At 40.3% G+C, this 13,732-nt stretch overlaps 1 protein-coding gene across 5 annotated transcripts in view; it reads right to left on the bottom strand.

Annotated features, from left to right (window-relative positions):
* The window catches only part of wipf1b (WAS/WASL interacting protein family, member 1b), a 134,362-nt gene that overhangs the window by 80,178 nt on the left and 40,452 nt on the right, over positions 1-13,732 (bottom strand). Inside the window, exon 1 of one of the 5 annotated variants that reach the window (XM_073047187.1) lies at positions 13,439-13,463. The exons of the other annotated variants lie outside the window; for them this stretch is intronic. The gene's annotated coding sequence lies outside the window, so the exon portion shown is untranslated. Of the gene's footprint in view, positions 1-13,438; positions 13,464-13,732 lie in introns of those variants that run through there. 5 annotated transcript variants of the gene reach the window in all.

Raw genomic sequence — 13,732 nt, 5'->3', positions numbered from 1 at the left:
GGTATCCCAGAATATTAAGCTGGTACTTCTGTTCTTCTCTGAGTCATGCTTCTGTTATGGTCACAGTATTCCAGTCCCTCAAGGAAACCCACACCCACAGTTTCGCTGCCTTACCTGTTAAGCTACATGCATTGCAATGGATACTATTTAAAGCAGAGGTCGTATCGTCCCTCTTACTGTAACTGTGGCCATCCTCTTTGCTTACGTGCTTTGGTTGTTGCACAACCTTGTCTCTCGCTGACTTTACACTCAAGTCCCACCCTCTGCTAAGTAGAAAGTAAAGTTAAAAAAACTGATTTCAGTTTCCCTTTGAAAAGGACATTGTTCATTCCATTAGCTTCAATTTCACTTGAGCTCTGATGAAGAGTTTCAATGTCACAGCAAGTAATTAAGCAAACTACCAGAACGCCATAATTTATTGAGAGAGGATTTGAGAGGAAGAAAGGGCGATTATGCTTCAATTATAGAAGATACAAGTGAAACTACAGCTGGAGTATCATGTAGAGTAGGTGAATGGGTTAAATGTATTTTCAGGAAGTTTAAAGACTAATACCCATAAAGTACAGTTTCACTAATCAGAATCAGACTTTAATCGCCAAGTACCTATGCACATACAAGGAATTTACTTCCGGCAGATGTTGTCTCTCTGCTCATAACAATAATAATGATAAATATAAATGAAAATATAGATTATACATACAGGTAGTGCAATCCAAGTAATAGTTAGCCGACAGTTAACCGGCAGTTAACTGTTCAGCAAAGTGACCGCAGTAGGGAAAAAACTTCTCCAGTGCCTATTAGTCTTAGTCTGGAGGGATCTGAAGCGCCTACCAGACGGAAGCAGATCAAACAGTCCGTGCGCAGGATGGGAGGAGTCCTTTATGATGTTCCCCGCCCTCTTCTTCAACCTGGAAGAGTACAGGTCCACAATAGAGGGCAGGGAGGCTCCAATTATGCGCTCAGCAGTCCTCACTGTGCGCTGTAGTCTGATAGAGAGAAGATTGGACAAGCTGGGTTTATGGGCTGAGTGCGGGTCAGTGGGACTAGGTGAGAGTAAGCGTTCGGCATGGACTAGAAGGGCCAAGATGGCCTGTTTCCGTGCTGTAATTGTTAGATGGTTAAGCTGCGCTTGTACCACTAGAACTTAGAAGAGTGAGACAGAATTTGATTGAATTGTGTAAGATCATGAAATGTCTTGGCAGGTGGACATGCAGAGGATATTTCCCCTGTTGACAGAATTTAGAACTAGGGGCTCACCGTTTACAAAATAAGAGATCACAGACTTAATAGCGAGGAGGGAAAACATTTGAGGGTTACAAGCGCTTGGAACACACTTCCCGAAAGGGCATTGTAAACAGGATTTTCTCATTTTTAAAAGGTGGAGAGATATCAAAGATCAAAGTAAATTTATAATCAAAGTAAATATTTGTCATCATATGCAACAGTGATTCATTTTCTTGCAGGCATTCAATAAGTTCAATAACCATAACAGAATTAACCAACAGGGCAGACAACCAAATGTGCACACAACAAACTCTGCCAATGCAAGAAGAAACCAAATAAAATGAATAATAAATAAATGAGCAATAAATAGAGAACATGAGATGAGTCCTGGAAAGCGAGTCCTCAGGTTGTGGGGACAGTGCAGTGATGGGGTGAGTGAAGTCATCCCCTCTGGTTCAAGAGCCTGATTGTTGAGGGGCAACAATTGTTCCTGAATCTGTTGTCATGGGTCCTGAGGCTCCTATACCACCTACTTGACGGCAACAAAAAGAAGAGAGCGCGGGCGGCCTGGATGGTAGGAGTCACTGATGATGGATGCTGCTTTCCTGCGACAGCACTCTGTTTAATATGCTCAGTGATGGGGAGATGTGCTGACAAAACAAGGAGGTGAAAGAGTTCTGCACGTAGAAGGAAATGCAGAGCGGAGGTTATAATATTAGCCAGAAACGTAGTAAATGGCAGAGCAGAACTGAGGGGTTGTACGGCCTACTCTGGCTCGACATAGAATATATAAATACAGTACCCAGTCCTTGGGTTATGGAAGACCTGATTTATGAAAAATCAGTCTTTACACAAATTCTCCCAGCCTCTGCTTCTAAATGCAGTACTCGAATCTCTTCACCAAGAAACAATAGAGACCCCCCCTAAAAGGACAATGCCATTCTCCAAATGCTCCTTCAGATAAGATCAAATTTTATGAACCCCTACCACCTCTCATTGGTACACACTTCCTTTTATTAGCTCCCCACATCACACCACCCAAGCTGCATTCAGACAAATGTTTGTCACAGTTCACTTGAGTATCACTTATCCAAAATGGTTGGGACTGGAAATGTTTCAGATATTTTCAAACTTTGGAATATATAATCAGAATTAGATTTAATATCTTGAAATTTATTACTTTTATGGCAGCAGTATAATACATGATAAACAGAAAAAACTGAGTTGCATTAAATGTACAGACATAGAAAACCAACAGCACAATACAGGCCCTTCAGCCCACAAAGTTGTGCCAAACATGTCCCTACCTTAGAAATTACTAGGCTTACCCATAGCCCTCTAGTTTTCTAAGCTCCACGTACCGATCCAAAAGTCTCTTAAAAGACCCTATCATATCTGCCTCCACCACCGTTGCCAGCAGCCCATTCCATGCACTCACCACTCTCTGAGTAAAAAAAACTTACCCCTGGCATCTCTTCTGTACCTACTTCCAGGCACCTTAAAAACTGTGCCCTCTCATGCTAGCCCTTTCAACCCTGGGAAAAAGCCTCTGACTATCCACATAATCAATGCCTATCATCATCTTACACCTTTATCAGGTCACCACTCATCCTCCGTTGCTCCAAAGAGAAAAGGCCGAGTTCACTTAACCTATTCTCATAAGGCATGCTCCCCAATCCAGGCAACATCCTTGTAACTCACCTCTGCACCCTTTCTATGACTTCCACGTCCTTCCTGTAGTGCGGCGACCAGAACTGAGCACAGTACTCCAAGTGGGGTCTGACCAGGGTCCTATATAGCTGCAACATTACCTCTCGGCTCCTAAATTCAATTCCACAATTGATGACGGCCAATACTCCGTATGCCTTCTTAACCACAGAGTCAACCTGCACAGCTGCTTTGAGCGTCCTATGGACTCGGACCCCAAGATCCCTCTCATCCTCCACACTGCCAAGAGTCTTACCATTAATGCTATATTCTGCCATCATACTTGACCTACCAAAATGAACCACCTCACACTTATCTGGGTTGAACTCCATCTGCCACTTATATTAAGTTGTTACGTGAAAATAAGTAGAACAAAATAATAGAAATAAAAAGTGGTGAGGGAGTGTTCATGGGTTCACTGCCCCTTTAGAAATCAGATGGCAGAGGGGAAGAAGCTGTTCCTGAATTGCTGAGTGTGTGCCTTCAGGCTTCTGTACCTCCTTCCCAATGGTAACAGTGTGCAGAGGGCATGGCCTGGGTGGTAGGGATCCTTAATGAAGGACATCACCTTCCTAAGTCACCTCTCCTTGAAGATGTTTTGGATACCACAGAGGCTTTTGCCTTCCACTTCTTCGTCACACACATGTACTAACAGTAAAAATTATTACCTTACCGTAACTATCATGAAAATAGAATGTGTGCAGGGTAACAAAAGCAGCACATTGGCATCGGGAGAATACCTGAATCAGCTGTTGTGTAACAACAATCAATGGCAGACTTTCAGTCTCCACCTGCAATGCCATGTTTTGATTGTGAGGTTCCAGTACACTGCATTTGTATTTCACTTATTTTGAGGTTTTATGTAAAGTACAAAAACAATCAGTATTGTAGACTTGTTCTGGTGTTAGATTTTCAGTAATGATGATCTTAGCAAACTTAGCAATGAATTTCTCTGTGATCACCAAAATCTATCTTTAAAAACTTTTAAACCTTTACAAATTTAATGCCGTGCCTTTTCTTAAATGTCTGCAACCATCGTGCGGAATATCCAATTTTCAGTTTGTCATTCTAGATCTTTGTTTATTTCATGACTGGCATACCATTAAGTGGTAGTTGGAAGATGGCGCCAGCTAGCACCCTGAGCAGAAGCGGTGTCCTTCTGACAGTTCACAGAATTACTACTTTTACTTACTTCTCGTTTCGAATGTGATTCTGCTACTATTGGAACCGGTGACTTGCATTTTGATTGTGTTTTCCGGTCGATTGAGCAATCTGGCGCTTTGCTGTCATCGAGGGAGCTTGGTGAGTTTTCGTGCAGAGTCTGTGGCCTGGATTTCAAGAAGCCTGGTGATGTGGTGCGAGCCCATTATCGACTCCATGTCTTGCCCATCTTGCTGATGAAAGCATCGAGCAACATCGTGATCCGCGAGGACACTGAAATCAATGAGGACGAGAGTGGAAGGCGAGCGGGTGTTCAGTGCATCTGACCATTCTCTCTCCCCCTCTTGCTCAATGCTGCTGGAGTCCTGGGTTCCTGGGTCTAGGGAAAGGTTTAATCGATGCAGTTTGTGGACTGGGCTCAGTCGTTCATTATGATGCGTTTCTGGTTACTCATTTTTTGTCGCTACTTTCTGCGATTTTGATTGGAATAGACCGGCTCTTCGGCCTGCAGTCAATGAACGACACAGCATGAAATTGCATTGAACTGAACTGAACTGAACATTCTTAGACTGTTTCAATGACTTTGTGGTTTGATGTTTTACCTTCTGTGTTTTTCACTCATTTTGCCATTTGTTGGTTTTTTATTTTTGCCCATGGGGTGTTTGATGTCATCTTTGAGTGGCTTCCATGGTGTTTCTTTGTTTCGTGGCAGGTTGTGGAAGGACTGATCTCAGGGTTGGCTACTGCGTACATACTTTGATAATAAATGTACCTTGAACCTTCGAATGCCCACTCTGACACTGATGAATTCATTCTTGCAATGCATGATTTGATTTCCTCATTTTCTGCTTTATGCAGTGTTTTTATTAACCTGTCCATGACATGTGTGAGGTGACTTCTCAGAACTGCCTGTGATGTGCACAGAACCTGCACATCGCCTGGGAACCTTTCCAGCACCTTGTGGAGGTTTCTATTTGTGACGTCACGTCAGTGCTCAGATTTTGGAGGTATTTGGATTTTCAGATAGGGGATACTCAACCTGTAACAACCATCACCTTTGCTGACCTTCCGCTCTCTGCTTTTTGCGAATTTGACACAAGGGCTGTCAAGGCTAAGGATTCACAGTAAGATTTGGTGGGGGGGGGTGGAATCGTTCATTTACAGAAATTTCAGTTTACAGACAGGAACAAAATCCTTTTTAATTGGGAATCCCCTGAGATGATCAGACCATAAGGAATAGGCGCAGAATTTGGCTATTTATCCCGAAGAGAGTGCTTTGCCATTCCATCATGGCTGATCTATTATCCTTCTTAACCCTATACTCTCTGTAATCTTTGATGCCTTGACTGATCAAGAACTTATCAACCTCTGTTTTAGTAACTTGGCCTCCACAGCCCTTTTTGTCAATCAATTCCACAGATTCACTACCCTCTGGCTAAAGAAGTTCCTCCTCGTCTCCGTTCTAAATTAACATCAGGTTCAGGAAGAGTTAACACCCCTCAACCATCAGGCTCTTGAACCAAAGGGGAAAACTTCACTCAACTTTGCCTACCCCATCAGTGAAATTTTCCACAATCTACGGACTCATTTTCAAGAACTCTTCATCTCACGTTCTCACTATTTATTGTTTAATTATTTATTATTATTGTTGTTTTCTTTTTGTATTTGCACAGTTTATTGTCTTTTGCACAATGGCTGAATTCCCAGATGGTGTGGTCTTTCACTAAATCTATTACGGATTTATTGAGTATGCCCACAAGAAAATGAATCTCAGATGTATGTACTTTGATGATAAATTTACTTTGAATGTCCTTCTATTCTGAGGCTGTTCCCTCTGCTCCTAGACACCCCACTATAGGAAATATCCTCTCCATACCCACTCTATCGAGCACTTTCATTATCAGATATGGCTTTAATGGGATTTCTGCCCCCCCCCCCCCCCATTCTTCTAAACTCCAGCAAGTACAGGCCCAGAGACATCAAACACACCCCAGACATTAACCTTTTCATTCCCAGAATAATTCTTGTGCATCTCCTCTGGGTTCTCTCCAATGCCAGTACATCTTTTGTTAGATAAGAGGCCCAAACTGCTCACAATACTTGGAGTGCAGCCTTATGAAGCCTCAGCAATGTATCCTTGCTCTTATATTCTAGTCCTCTTGAAACTAATGCTAACATTGTATTTGCCTTCCTTACCAATTCAACCTGCAAGTTAAACTTTAGAGAATCCTGCACAAGGACTTGCAAGTCCCTTTGCACCTCAGATTTTTGATTTTCTGCCTGTTTAGAAAACCGTCCACGCCTTTATTACTTTGAGCAGAATTGCTCACGTTAGATGATTATTCGGAAATGTGTGGGGCCTGAAATGTGCAACTAGACAAATTCTGAATTAGAAAGACAAATTCTTCAACAAAAAAAAAACACCGAAACAACTACATCGTGAAAAACAAGTCCTTTCTGAATCACAAGAGTAAAGACAATGCTTGCAAATAATGATTCAGATCACTCCACAATGAGAAATGGAAAAGGACAAAATTCGAAAACAACATGATGATTAATTATAGTCGACCTAAATGGTGCAAAACTTCTTAAAATGAAAAAGGAAGTCATTAACCATTTATAATCATGAGACAAATGTCTTCATTCCAGTTGTAAATTCTACAATCCCATTGAGTTTGAACAATTAAAAATTAATTCTACAATGGCTTCAAAATCTGACTAATAACTAATCCAGTTATATAAGTTTTCCTTATATTAGGAAGCACACACAATATATAACAGAACGCATTCCAAATCATTAATGTGTCTACTGATCAAGAGGGTGCAACATACAAATCCAGAATCGGTTGTTTCTTTATTATAAACTTTATCCTCCGACAGATGGAATGCTTTAGTAACAAACTAAATGTCAAAAGATGGTACTGAAATAGTTAAATCAAAATTGTAGCAGTTTTCCATACCTTTGGTAGTACAATGAAAGTTTTATCAACTGCATTTGAATCTGTGAAATGCTGCTCCTACATCCTGAAACATCAGAGTCTATTTGTAACGTGGGAATTATATACAGACATCTAGAAAACTACAGAATGCCAATCTACATATTTTATCAAAGCCAAAAAATCAATGCCCTTATGCACAAGTCCATCCAATTTTGTTGGCAAGGTTGTCCAATAAACTTTGTCATAACAGCGCTCTCACAGGTCAAACATGTTTTGTTAGTTTCTGAAATCTATTTGACTTTCCACTTCTCCCTTCAGATTATATTTTGTAAATTCCCCAAACTAGATCTCTTTGTTTCTGTAAATGAACAAAAATTGTGAAGAATTGCTATAAATGACAAATGGTTGCAATAGAAGCTTGTTATTTTGAATTACTTCATACTTCTCTATTTTCTTAATTTGGATTTGGTAATGCAAACTACTGTCACATGGTGTTAACTTAAAAATAACATTGAAGAGTGGCCCATAGTATGGTTTGGTGGATTTGCAAATCTTCTCAAAAGGTAATTGTTACCCAATTACTCAAAGAGAACAGTAAACATCAGAAAAAATGAGCAAGTAGAAAAGGAGGGGTGAATAAAACAAATCAATGATGAATCAGTCTGGGCCTGGTGGGGTGGACGTTACAAATCTACTATACAGAGTTGCAATTCCACTAAGTAATAGAATTTTTTCCAAGTTGTGTAAAGCCAACTTCTGGAAACAAAACATGTAGATTTCTTACATCATCTGCACAATTATTTATTTTTCCTCTCTGTGCATGATTAAATGGTTCTGAAATGTCAAAGAGAAAACATTTATCTCTTAGATTATTATTTTCTACTTATAAGAACATTCAAATCTAAATGGACAGTGTCTTATTAGGATGTAACCACCATGGAAGATTATATAGTACCATATTAAAAGCAAAATTTATTGCATCTGTACTTTCTTACTTTCACCTTGTATTTTGCAAATGGAATAATTAGGTATCTACTGTATAAATTAGATGTTAAAGACACTGATTAAAAAAACTTGTTTGTTTTGTGACATCAGTTCAGCCTATTTGTGAAATGCAATCATATGATACTGCTTGTATTAATTTCTTCACTAATTTTTATATACATTAAATTCTTTTGAAAGATTACTGATGCAGTATTAGGCAATATCCATGGAATACATAGATTTTAAAAAATATTATCTAGATTTGCATCAGCTCAAAATGAGCCTAATATTAAGGAGAGCTTAACCAACCAAGATCAAAGATAGACCATCAGTATTTTCTCCCCAAGTGAGAAAGTCTTTAACACAAGTGTCCTCAACTCTATTTCACCATGACACCTGCTATAATCTTGGTGTTATACCAGTCCAGCAAGAGGTTAAAAAGTCCAGTGAGCAGTTGAAAAACAAGGCCTCCAGAACAGATGGAATCGCTGAAGTAGTGAAACACAGCAGGAAGTACTGCAAGCACAAATCGGTGACCTCATCTGGGAAGAAGAGCACACCAGGGTGCGTCAGGAACACTTCACATGATCAAGAAAGCTATCCAATTATGGTAAATTCAGAGTGATCTGGAAAATTAGTTAAAAGTTCTCTTCATTGATTTCCTCCCAGTGGCTAAAGAGCTCCTCTCCAAGTTCCAGTGTTGATCCCATCCATCAAGGAGATAATATTCAGATACCCATATCGCCTGAGACATGGAGAGCAGCAGCCATTACACATAACCATACAAGAGTGAGTCTTCCTACAGCAAACTTAATCACAGATTGCGCTCAAGAGCTGTGACATCATACATGCCTTGTGTCAGCACTAGGTAGGCTATGTCCTCCGCCAGCCTGACCACAGACTCTCAAAACAAACACTCCTTCAGGGATTCTCTCAAATTTAAGAAAAGCCCAACATCCTCAATGTTAACAACAAACTGCACAGAGCTGCCGCAAACAACACAAGCATATTCCAATTGCAAGAGTTTTCAGTAACAGATGTAAGAAAATGCATTTAGTTTCATGCCATTTTCCGTTCACCACAACAAATGCTAATGGAGTGGATCCAAAGAGAGAAGATCATCAGATGTTCAGTCAAGCTGAGCTGCCTAGCAATATTAACCCTTTTCTTCTGTAGCCTCTTCAGCTTCCTTAGCCTCCAATGCAAACCACCTCCGCTTTAGAATGCTAATCAGTTATTGGTTATTATCCAATAATACCCCAACCATACCACATAATAGGAACTAGCGTAGAGGTATAGGGATGGAACTGCGTTCAGAGACACTGCAACTTTCAAAGTCTGCAGTCAAATTTGAACTCTCCTCATTCTGTACGAAAAAGTAGAAGATGATTGGTGTTATTGTTCAGTGACTAAATGCATTACTTTGATTAATTCATTTGTAGCTTTTGCTTCTTTAGAAAAAGGTGGAGAAAAAGATGACAAAGGACAACAAATCAGGACAAATATTTTTCCTTCTGTACATTAACTTCCATCTTTTCAAGCAGTCCCGCAGGATGGAAAATGACTTGCTTCCACTCCAGGTCTATGCTTTGAGGGACTGATTAGATCTGTTAAAGATCTGATAAACTCTTCTGCAGATTTGGCAGGCAGTAAATGAAAGGGAGATTGAGAGTTTGGCTTATACAATGCAGTCCTTCTGCCATCGACACAGGGCTTCTATTGGATTCCTGACGCACAGATTCAAGATTCTCAAATGACTTTTGAGCTTTCAAAAGCAAGCGATTCCCCATCAGTCTAGAAGTATGTTACATCTTTCAAGGAAACTTTAGGCATGCCCTTCAGTCTTACCGTCTGTTTGCACGCTAACCTTTTCCCATAATACAGTTCAGAGTGTCCATTTCAGGGATGTGGTGTTGGGAATTCACACTTCCCAGCTTGCCCAATGGAGACAACCAAGTGTAATTAGGGACTCGATGCCACACTGACATTCAAGAAAATCTCTATTATTATCAAAGTTACTAATTTTGGTTTCTCCCTATGTATTCAGCCAAAAGTCCCACAATGTCACTATTTCCTTATTACCCGTTTTCCAGCACTGTCCTTAGTTCATATATGTTTTGAGAAGTTAAGAATGTTTTAGATCAACTCTACAATTATCTTGCCTTTATGTGAAAATACAGATGTAGCCGCATTGAAGATTCAACACTGAAGAAAAGCCCTTTGGCTGCCTACTTGCAACTATCCCATCACCATCGCAGCCTCAGTGTCACCAGTTCTGCCTCTCCATCAAATGCCAAAGTGACTTAATTTTTCCAACAATTTCACAAAGCACTAGATGTTGTTCAAGTAACTCATGTTCTGACCAGTATCCGACATCAACCTTTCATAACAAGTAAAATAAGACATCAAAACTGTTTCTGAAAATCTCCCCTGAAATTAAGGGATTTTTCTAACCTAGTATAGTTTGTCATTTCCATTAATCATTTCCTTTACCTTAGTATTTCTCAAAATTCAGCAAGTTCTTCCTGTTTCTACTGTCGCAAACTTTACGTTGGTAAAGATATTGATGCAATATAAACGCTACATTAGTATAATCTGAAGATAAGGTAGTTTGATAGAGAGGTTAAAATGGAGTAGAAACGTGCATTAATTGACAAAGGTAAAGATTACAAGATGGTACAATCATGGTAGAACTGCAGAAAACATAGCTTTTTTGAAACAAGAAAGACTACTGAAAGATTAAATTGAGTTCCAGAAAATTTTCAAGCCCAAAGTACCCCAAAAGGGCATCTTTTACCCTGCAGTGATGTTTGTAAATCTAAATTACTGACAAATTAAAGTTAATTGATAAAGATTACAGCATTTCAAACAATGAATGGAGTTTTTACTGCCTTCTGTTGATAACCCTATTTTACAATTTACTCCATTAAAACCTGAAGAGTCAGAATGGAAGAGAGCTCAGAGGTGAGAAGTTGAATTTATGTAAAGTCTATTTTTGGCCAGAATAGGCACAAATGGGTGGAAAGGATTAGCACAGGATAGTTGAGATAATCCAGGTTCTTACCAACTCTTCTAGGCACATAATTTGTAAATGTAGTTATATTAATGCTAAAATGTGCTAAGTAAGTATGAACCATCTGTCCATTGTCATAAAATCCTTCACTGCCTGTATTCAGGATGGTGCTTTCATTACCACTTTATTGAATTTATTCTTCATATTATCACCAATACCAGCAATCAATGAACAACAGTAGCCAACACAAATAATTATACCAACACTGTAGTTTCAGTACTCTAAGGCCTTTCCTACAACCATTTCTTTTTCACGTTCTGTGAAAGGTTTCTCCAGCCCTGGTGTTTGATCAATAAGGCCACTACTCTACATTAGAAAGAGATCTTTAGCATGTGCAACTACACAATATTCTTAATGTAATCTTTCTACTTCCATCAGTCTCTGAGAGAGCAAATTAAAAAGTTTCTCAGTGCTCTTGTAACAATTCAGAGTTCCCTTCATCCAAACCCAGCACAATAAACATTGCCAAGGAAGTGCCAGACTTCCTGGCTGCCTTCTCTAAATGTAATCCTGAAGGATTGTTCCTGGGCATTGATTTGGATCTCCAGGTACTGCTGAAAATCAACAGGGCAGATGAGTCTAGTATTTTTCAAATCAACAGCTCATAAATTACCTCAGGCCACAAAAGCATTACTATCATATGTAAGCACCACCATATTCCATTTAATGAAGCACAAGTATTGTGAACAATGGCCCATGTAAACTATAAACAAACATAAGAACAAAAACATGGCAGTGTAGTGGAGGTTGTTTCCGATATACTTCTGGGGATCATCCCTGTTAAATCCATCTAACAAAATACTGAAGGACAATGATAGTAAACAGCACGAGTTGACTTTTCTTTCAAAAATGTGATAAAACATAGAATAGTACAGCACTGTACAGGCCCTTTGGCCCACAATGTTGTGCCAACCCTCAAACCCTGCTTCCCAGATACCCCCCCCCCTTAAATTCCTCCATATACCTGTCTAGTAGTCTCTTAAATTTCACTAGTGTATCTGCCTCCACCGACTCAGGCAGTGCATTTCACGCACCAACCACTCTCTGAGTGAAAAACCTTCCTCTAATATCCTCCTTGAACTTCCCTCCCCTTACCTTAAAGCCATGTCCTCTTGTATTGAGCAGTGGTGCCCTAGAGAAATGGTGCTGGCTGTCCACTCTATCTATTCCTCTTAATATCTTGTACACCTCTATCATGTCTCCTCTCATTCTCCTTCTCTCCAAAGAGTAAAGCCCTTGCTCCCTTAATCTCTGATCATAATGCATACTCTCTAAACCAGGCAGCATCCTGGCAAATCTCCTCTGTACCCTTTCCATTGTTTCCACATCCTTCCTATAATGAGGCGACCTGAACTGGACTCAGTACTCCAAGTGTGGCCTAACAAGAGTTTTATAGAGCTGCATCATTACCTCGCGACTCTTAAACTCTATCCCTCGACTTATGAAAGCTAACATCCCATAAGCTTTCTTAACTACCCTATATACCTGTGAGGCAACTTTCAGGGATCTGTGGACATGTACCCCCAGATCCCTCTGCTCCTCCACACTACCAAGTATACTGCCAATGCACACAAAATGCTGGTGGAACGCAGCAGGCTAGGCAGCATCTATAGGGAGAAGCACTGTCGATGTTTCGGGCCAAGACCCTGATGCGTTCCACCAGCATTTTGTGTGTGTTGCTTGAATTTCCAGCATCTGCAGATTTCCCCGTGTTTGCAAGCATACTGCCATTTACTTTGTACTCTGCCTTGGAGTTTGTCCTTCCAAAGTGTACCACCTCACACTTCTCCAGGTTGAACTCCATCTGCCACTTCTCAGCCCACTTCTGCATCCTATCAATGTCTCTCTGCAGTCTTCGACAATCCTCTACACTATCCACATCACCAACCTTTGTATTGTCTCCAAACTTGCCAACCCACCCTTCTACTCCAACATCCAGGTCATTAACAAAAATCACGAAAAGTAGAAGTCCCAGAACCGATCCTTGTGGGACACCACTAGTCACAATCCTCCAATCTGAATGTACTCCCTCCACCACGATCCTCCGCATTCTGTAAGCAAACCAATTCTGAATCCACCTGACCAAATTTCCCAGGATCCCATGCCTTCTGACTTTCTGAATAAGTCTACCATGTGGAACCTTGTCAAATGCCTTACTAAAATCCATGTAGATCACATCCACTGCACTACCCTCATCTATATGCCTGGTCACCTCCTCAAAGAACTCTATCAGGTTTGTTAGACATGATCTGGCCTTCACAAAGCCATGCTGACTGTCCCTGATCAGACCATGATTCTCTAAATGCCCATAGATCCTATCTATAAGAATCTTTTCCAATAACTTTCCTACCACAGACGTAAGGCTCATCTGTAAGTCATCCATCTTTTCTTAAAGGTCTTGGTCTGAGGCACACACAGCATTCAAATCAATGTTCTTGTGTTTCCTCGGGGGCTTCAGTAGTCCTATTTGAAGCATAGATCAAATGTTTCACAAATCTGTGCAATTTGTTTCTCTCAGGCATAGGGGTGTTGAAAAATCTCATTTGAACTCCACACCCCAACCCCCATTTCCTCTACATTGTACTTGCTGCACAGTTCTTTAGACTCCAAGGAAGCCAATATGCAATAACCACCTTAGATCACT

Source organism: Hemitrygon akajei, chromosome 5 (assembly GCF_048418815.1).
Source record: "Hemitrygon akajei chromosome 5, sHemAka1.3, whole genome shotgun sequence".
In the NCBI taxonomy this organism is placed as follows: Eukaryota; Metazoa; Chordata; class Chondrichthyes; order Myliobatiformes; family Dasyatidae; genus Hemitrygon; species Hemitrygon akajei.
This window is presented reverse-complemented; position numbering and strand designations above follow the sequence as displayed.